At 45.5% G+C, this 8,577-nt stretch overlaps 2 long non-coding RNA genes across 3 annotated transcripts in view; one reads left to right on the top strand and one right to left on the bottom strand.

The window, feature by feature from the left end:
* The window catches only part of LOC114485327 (uncharacterized), an 11,749-nt gene extending 7,929 nt beyond the window's left edge, over positions 1-3,820 (top strand). For both annotated transcript variants that reach the window (XR_008616808.1, XR_003678803.2), the window contains 2 exons: positions 2,072-2,311; positions 3,699-3,820. This is a non-coding gene — a long non-coding RNA (uncharacterized lncRNA). The remainder of the gene's footprint in view (positions 1-2,071; positions 2,312-3,698) is intronic.
* LOC129391925 (uncharacterized) lies at positions 153-6,578 on the bottom strand. Its single transcript, XR_008616809.1, has 3 exons — positions 5,170-6,578; positions 3,627-3,940; positions 153-850 (listed from the first exon to the last, which is right to left on the bottom strand). It is a non-coding gene; the product is annotated as an uncharacterized lncRNA (long non-coding RNA).
* Positions 6,579-8,577: the final 1,999 nt, after the last annotated feature.

The raw sequence follows: 8,577 nt of genomic DNA, 5'->3' as shown, positions 1-8,577 counted from the left end.
AAGATCCCACATGCCGCGGAGCGGCTGGGCCCGTGAGCCATGGCCGCGGAGCCTGCGCGTCCGGAGCCTGTGCTCCGCAACGGGAGAGGCCACAGCAGTGAGAGGCCCGCGTACCGCAAAAAAAAAAAAAAAAAAAAAAAAGAGTATATGGACCATTGCATATGTGTTGAAAGGTCCAGAAAACAAGAATGCTAGGAGGAGGGTTTTCAAAGGTGAATAATGAGCCGAAAAATGCAGATTCGTGATGTGTAGTCTGAACTCATGCCCGTGGAACAACGAATGAAGAAACTCCATGAGGCAGAAGGGAGCAAAATGTGGATTTCTAAGTAATTTCTTCTTACGCTCTCCTTTCACTGTTTTTCCCTTGACCGTCTCTCTGATGTGACCAACGTCTTTAGTTACCATTTGCTCAGCACATGTTACGGTGCCTGATACACCACAACCACCATCTTATTGTGTCCTCCCAGTGACCATGATGTAGGTGTTGGCAAACCTATTGTACGTTGAGGATATTGGGATTTAGAAAGTAATTTATTTAACTAGCTGTAACAGCTTTGCTGTGTTAACAAGTCACTGCAAAATCCAGTGGCTGAAACAGCAATCCTTCACTGAGGGCGTGATTCTATAGGTGGGCAGTTGGAGCAGCGCTCAGCTGGGCAGTTCCCCGCTGGCCTCACTCATGACTCTGCAGGCCAGCTGCACAAAGATCACCTTTGTTGATCTTACCTTGGCTTCCTCCTGTGTCTGGGGCCTCACATGGGATGGCTGAGCTCTGCTCCATGGGACCTCTCATCCCCCACTTAGCTGGCATTGGCGGATTCACATGGCATTTGGCGAGGTCTCAAGCAAGCTAGTGGGGACAGGCAAAGTCTCTTGAGGCTTAGGTGTAAAACAGTCACATGGCTAATTCTGCCACATTCTATTGGCTAAAGCAAGACCCAGTGCCAGACCAGAGCCAAGAGATGGGGAAACAGACTCCATGGCTTAATGGAAGTTCTGCAGAGTCGCTCCACCAGAGGTTGGAGAATTGTGGCTATTTTTGTAACCTGCCACACTGGCTGAAAAATCACAACACTACAGTGGACAGAGAATTCAAAGCCGGGTTCGTCTGACTCTGAAATCTTGCTCTTATCACAGAGCCATGTTAAAATCCAAATACTTCCTCTGTGTTTCTTTACAGGGCCACACGCATCCTATGTGGCCTAGTTCAGCACCATCCCACTACCGGCTTCCTCTAATTAGACATGCACTCTTAATGTACACAGACACATGCCCATATTACTCCCTTCTCCAAATGTCTGCTCCTATTTTTCTCTTGCCTGAGATGACCTTTCTCTCCGCTCATATTTTCTTCATCGGTGACGACCTAGATTCTAATTCCTCCACAAAGCTCCCCGCTGCAGGGACAGCTAACCATTCCCCAGTCATCCGTCCATTCTCTCCTTTTACCGTCGGATGCTAAGCTACAGAACACATTTCCCAGCCGCTGGCTTTAAATCACCCTTCATGCAAAAACCCACTCCCTCGGTCTCAAGACTCATCAAAGTCTTATCTACCGAGGCATCAGGTTCAGGCTCAGGCTGGAGGCCCAGGACCTTGTCATCTAAATCAAGCTCTGGTGTGAATGAGGCTCCGTGGATGTGGTCCCAAGTACAGCTCGTTGATTAAATTCTTGCTTACTGGAAGATCTGTGCGCTAAAGAGACAAGTCTTCTGTTCTTTACATACAGTAATGGGACTGGCTTACAATAACAGCTATGGACACTAATTTTAAAAAGAGGGAAATGGGAGGCACATAATAGTTACTAATCCACGGCATTTATGGAAAAAGAAGGATGACTCGGAGGGTATACCCAAGAACCCATGGAGAATGATTCCTAGTTAGTGGAACTGAGTCCTAATCGTGGAACTGGCAACATATGTTCAGCTGGATTTCAGAAATGCATGAGGGAAAAATGTCGATAATTGGGGCCAGAGGAACAATCGTGGTGGCTTTAAACGCACCCACAAATTCTCTGGTAACCCTCCCATGAGAAGGTGGAGTCTGATTCTCCTCTCTTTCTAACAAATAGGATGTGACAGAAGGGACAGCGTTCAACTTCCAAAGCCAAGTCATGAAAATGGACACAACAGCTTTTGTTTGACTCTCTCGGAACACGTGCTTTTGGAGCCCGACAGTCACCGTGCTGGAGAGACAAGGTGCAGAAGCTTAGGGAGAAAGGTGCCCGCGGCACCAAATGTCAGCTAATCCTACAAACAAAAATATGTTGGAGATAGGAGGAGACGGGTTTATAACCCAATCTATTCTACAGGTGAGGAAGGTAGATTCATCACTTTTAATTTCACGGTCCTTCCTCTTAAATGATGCTTAGTGTAAAGAAAAATCTAATTTCTAAAATGAAACAAAATACATCCTTTGATGACAAAGAAAGTCCCATTTATTGGTTAGTAGGAAGCCTCTGCTGAAATGTTGATTTTGTCTTTTAAACCATCTGGGCTTCTGTTGCTTGGTAGAATCATGAATTTTTTAAAAGTAAATTTCTGCTGCTATTCACCCACAGCATGCTACCTAGAATCATCCATGTGAGATGGCAAGTTGATACCTGCCGTTCAGGTCACCTCTCCTTCCCCAGCTTCTGCACAAACGACTCTTTGTCATTCAGGCCTCGGTTTAAGTGTCAACTCCCTAGAAAAGCCTTTCTTCACCACCAAATATAAGATGGCTAGACTTTATTGCATCACTGGCCACTAAATGATAGTTTCTTGTTTAATTCTCTATTGTCTGTCTTCCCCAGTTAGAATGTAAGCTCTGTGAGAGCAGAAATCTTTTCGTATTTATTACTGTGACTCTGTTAACTAGAACCGTGTCTGAACATAGTAGGTGCTCAGTAATTATTTCTGGAATAAATGTTGACTTTCAATGGGGGAGGGGGCACCCCGAGAACAGAGCCCAAGGCAGAGATTAAGTGCTGATGCTTGGGGAGTGCAACCCCAGGGCAGCAAGGATAAGGCAGTGAGGCAGAGAAGGATGGGAAGCAATGCAAAGGACCGTTATCACCGTGCCCACTGCAGTTTCCCATGAGCCACCAAGAGACCCAGCCGGCTGCTCAGCAGGAGCCTCTCTGTGGCCACATGGGATGTCTCTGCACAGGCTCTCCAGGGAATTCCTGCCCCAGAGCACGCCTCCAGGGAGAGGGAAAAAAAAAAATGTCTCTTCCTGGCTAGGCCCTGCCTTTTGGTTCCCATTTGTTCAATTTCACCACGTGGGGAGTCAGCTCCCTCACCTTTCCATGTCATCTGGTGCCTTTTTCTTTTTTAATATTTATTTATTTATTATTTAATTTGTTTGCACTGGGTCGTAGTTGCAGCACGCGGACTTCTTACTTGCGGCATGCCTACGGGATTTAGTTCCCTGACCAGGGATCGAACCCGGGGCCCCTGCATTGGGAGTATGGAGTCTCACTCACTAGACCACCGGGGAAGTCCCTTTTTCTTTTTCTTTTTTTCTTTTCTGTTTAATCTGACGCCTTTAAAAGCCACGTAGGAATCCACATCCCCCATGGTGGCAGGCTGAACAATGGGCCCCAAAGATATCCTCATCCTAACCCCTACGACCTGTTCGGTTACCTTGTACAGCAAAAAAGACTTGGCAGATGTGATGAAACTGAGGATTTTGAGATTATTCTGGGTTATCCGTAGGGGTCCGATGTAATCACGTGTCACGAGGAGGCAGGAGATCAGATTCAGCAGTAGCAGATGAGAAGGAAGCAAGAGGTCGTAGTGATGCAGACGAGGGGCCACAAGCCAGGGAATGGCAGCAGCCTCTGGAAGCTGGGGGAGGCATGGAGTGGATACTCCCTTGGAGCCCCCAGAAGGAAGCAGCCCTGCCGACACCTTGATTTAGCCCCGTGAGCCTCATTCCAGATGCCTGCCCTCCAGAACTGTAAGAAAATAAACGTGTGTTGTTTTAAACTACTGAGTTTGTGGTAACTTGTTCTAGCAGCAATAGGAAACTAACACACATGCACTATAGGGGGAGCACTTCCTCTAAATGTGTGTCAGGAGGATCCAAAGGCCTCAGACACACAGCCGGTCAGCCTCAAGGGGTGGGCGAGCGTGGGCCTGCAGGGTGGCTGTCAGCCAGCTCGATGCTGAGAGCCTGGTGATGGGCTAGGCCAGGGCGCCTGAGGAGGTACGTGACACAAACACAATACAGGGATAGGTACTGAAAATGACGGCTTATGTTAAGAAGCTGAGGACAGAGGAAATGTGTGCCTGCTGATTACATTCATACTGCATTTCATTATACTTCATTTCCAGCTATGGCGAGGAATAGCTGCCTAGCTCTGTGAAACATCCCAGGGCCTCTCAGAGTGAAGTTGATACTGTCCCATAATCTGTATCTGAGTCAGACCATCACAGACATACCTTCAAATCTGGTAAAAATCTACCGAGGCAGAAACAATTTTATTTAATGTAGATTTGATATAGAATTTATAGAGAGCGTGTGTTAGGGTAACTTTAGCAAACAAACGCCTACATGTTGGACTAACGCTATTAAAGGCGATTTCCTGCTTGCATAACAGTCCAATATGGGCATCATGTTGGGAGGTTCTGCTCCTGTGGTTATTCCGTGGTCCCGGCTGACGCAGGCTCTGCCTTCTTCCACATTGACCTTCCAAGGTCACCTTAGGCAGAAACAGATGGCAGAGAAGGAGCAGGTGATTGGATAAGGACGTACACCTCTTAACCTACTCGGCCTAGAAGTGTTATCACTTCCGCTTACAATCCTCTAGCAAGATCTAGTCATGTAGCATTACTTCTATGCGGGGGATGCCGAGAAATGTAGTTCCAGGCTTTTCAGTAACAACTGTATGTTATATAAGGGGAGACTGAAACTTTGGTGGACAGCTGCCCCTCTGGACAAGAACTACTCATGAAGACTCTTTCCCCCCGAATATGGAAAACTCTTCCCCCAGCCAACAAAGAACACTCAAGGGAATTAACTCAAAATCCGATTAGTTACTGTATCCCCAGGAGCAAGACAGATGGGTAGCCAATGAGAGATTTCTCAACCTGTACAATGAAAAGAAGTCAAGGATGTATGATCAGCAGGCTAAGAGGCTACCATCCCAATAAAAAGTCATAATCACTTGCCCAATTTCCAGACCTGAGCCAGTGTTTGGACCCAGTTCCATTGATTGAAGAAAAGACTGTGTCCTCAGGAGGCTTTCTTGAGCACGTCAAGCTGGTTCTAGCTTCAGGATCGTTGCACTTGCTGTTCCCTCCATCCGGCATGCCCCTGCCTCCAGAACTTCACATGACTAGGTGTCTTACTTCATTTAGGTCTCCGCTCAAAAGTCACTTTCCTGACCACCCTGTCCATTAAAGCCCCCTCTTCTGAGTTAATTCTCTCTCTTTTTACCCTGTTCTGATTTTCTTCACTGCACTTAGCACAGGTTAGATTGTTAGGCTAATGGTCACTTCCTAATGAATTCCATGCTCTCATGTTGTCCCCTCTCATGACGATTCGGGGCTTAGCCATATGATTTGCCTTGGCCATTGGGACATTAGAAAGGGTGACCTAAGCAGAGGCCTGATAAGTGCTTGAACAATAGGAGACTGCCCTCATGGAACCCCAACTGCCAAGTGAGGAGCCTGAACTAGCCTTCTGGAGAGGCCACAGGGGGATAACTGAGACACATCAGCTGACAGCCCCAGCCAAACGCCGTGCAGCATCTGCCAACTGATGGCAAAAGCACGAGTGAACACAACGCCATGGCATGGATCTCAGACATGCCGCTCCAGCTGGTCTCTCCCCAGTTGCCAACCCATGGAATCATAAGCAAATAAAAGCTGTTTGAGGCCACCAAGTTTCGGGATGGTTTGTTAGGCAGCAGTAAATTATACCTATCACTATTTGAAATTATATATCTATGTGAAGATTCGCTTATTGCCTACCAACCCTTCTAAAATTTAAGGTCTATGAGGATAGGAATTTTATCTTGGGTACACTATGGTCCCCCTGTCTGTCTGGCCCATAGAGGCACTCAGAAGACATCTGTTGTTGAATGAATGAACAGTCTCTCGTGGTCTAGCCTCATCCGGTCCTATGGCTTCCAGTAAGATCTCTAAATTTGGCCCATGGGAAAGATCTGTCCCTGTGCATCTGTTCCAATTGACCACACAACATGACCAACTGAAATTCAACATTTTCCAAACTGATGTTATTTTTCTCCTCAAATTTGTCTCCAGCCTTTCTCCTCTATTCCATAATTTAGTAATGGCACAAAAATATAACCAGTCTTTTAAGGGGCTGGGACGATAGTTAATTTTATGTGTCAACTTGGCCAGGCTTTGGTGCCCAGTTGTTTTATCAAATACCTCTAGATGGTGCTGTGAAGTTATTTTTTTAGGGGTGATTCACATTTAAATCAGTAGACTTTGAGTAAAGCAGATTGCCCTCCATAATGTGGGTGGGCCTCATCCAATCAGTTGAAGGCCTTAAGAGAAAAGCCTGAAATCCCCTAAGGGGGACAGAATTCTGTCTCCAGACTGCCTGCAGATCCAAGACTGAGCATCAACTCCTGTGGGAATTCCCAGCCTCCTAGACTACCCTGCAGGTAGTCTGGGAGTCATCCATAATCACATGAGCCAATTCCTTAAACCCCCCTCCCCCTTGTCCCCGTACACACACACACACACACACACACACACACACACACACACACACACATATTCTGTTGGTTCTGTTTCACTGGAGAACCCTAATACAGGGGTTATCTTGGACCACCTCCTCTCCCTCACTTCCCAACATTCATTCAGTCACCAGAACCGATTGATGCTGTGTATGACATGTCTCCTGCACCTACCCTTTCTCTGTCTCCACCTCCCGTCTTGGTTTAGGCTCTTAGCATCTCTCGCCTGGGCTATTACAAAAGTCCATTAACCAGTCTCACTCCCTCATCTTCTCCCAATTCACCTGCCACTTCGCCACCAGGGTTATCTTTCTAAGATAAGAATCAGATCACATGACTTACCACCAAAGCTTCGCCATCACCTACAGGATGCAACTCAAACTCCTCAGTGTAACATGGAATCTCTTGATCAACTAGCTTGACTCCAGCTCCATCTCTCTTACTCCTCAATAAATACCCCAAATTCTAGCTATATTTAACTACCTGTGGACCCCCAAACATGTCATGATCCCTTCACACCTTCATGCTTTTGTACAGTTTGTTCCATTTTCTTGGAATGCCTACCAATCTGTTTTGAAAACATTCTGACCTCCTCTTCACATCCTAGCTCAGAGATACTCTTTGTTCTGAAGCTGTCTCTGGATGCTTGGGCATAATTTTTAGACAATGATAAAGATCTTTTCATAAATCTTGTTTTATTATATTGGCATTAATGTATGTGTCTGTATTTCTCAAAAGACAAGGGGCTCTTTGATGGCAGGGACTGTGCCTTATTCATAATTAGATCCCTAGTCCTAGTCTTTTGTTTAGTTCATAATAACCACTCAAAACATGTTGAGTCCCTGTTTATGTGTTAGATTTTAAGCCCTTTGAAGGCAGAAACCATGTTGTTTATCTTTGTATCACTCATGGTACCTCTCATAGGATCTTGTATATAGTTGATATAAGAAGATTGAATTACATAGATAACCTACAGTTCTCTGGAGAAAGCAGAAATATTTCATTTCCTGTTGCTATGATTCCCGTGCTCTGTTGTCACAGTGATTTTAAGTCAAGCAAGACTTCTTGGAAAAGAGAAATTATCAAAGGTCACTGTCTTGGGCAAAAGGAACTAGAAGAGATCTGTGTTTAAAAAAAATAAAAAAATATATATAAACGTTCTCTATTTCCTATTCTCTCATACAGTCTTCTAAAAAATATGTTTGAAAATGTTCAAACCCACAGGAAAGTTGAAAGAACAGACCAACGAACACCCAGATACCCCTCACATAGATTCACCAACATCTTGCTGCACCCATTTCCTCTATCTCTATTTCTCTCTCTCTCTCTCTCTATATATATATATATATACACACTTCCTTTTTGCTGAAAGCAGATGGCCGCTCTTCTGGCATTTCACCCCTAAATGGTGCACATTGCATCACTCAGAAGGAGGACATTCTCTCACACCACCATAACACCATTATCATACCTAAGAAAAGCAGTATTAATTCAACAAGATCACCTACTATGCAGTCTGGACTCAAATTACCCTAATTTTCCCTCCAAATGTCCTTGATAGCTATTTTTTTGGACCCAGAATCCAATCAATTTTCACACATTGGCTTGGCTGTTATATTTCTTTATTCTCCTCAATCTCTTCCTCTGTTTTTTTTTGTTGTTAAATTTATTTATTTTATTTTTGGCTGCGCTGGGTCTTCGTCGCTGGGCGCGGGCTTTCTCTACTTGTGGCGAGCGGGGCTACTCTTCGTTGCAGTGTGTGGGCTTCTCATTGCGGTGGCTTTTCTTGTTGCAGAGCATGGGCTCTAGGCTCACAGGCTTCAGTAGTTGTGGCTCGCGGGCTCTAGAGCGCAGGCTCAGTAGTTGTGGTGCACGGGCTT

The sequence above is a fragment of the Physeter macrocephalus genome, unplaced genomic scaffold (genome assembly GCF_002837175.3).
Source record: "Physeter macrocephalus isolate SW-GA unplaced genomic scaffold, ASM283717v5 random_1075, whole genome shotgun sequence".
NCBI lineage: Eukaryota > Metazoa > Chordata > Mammalia > Artiodactyla > Physeteridae > Physeter > Physeter macrocephalus.
This window is presented reverse-complemented; position numbering and strand designations above follow the sequence as displayed.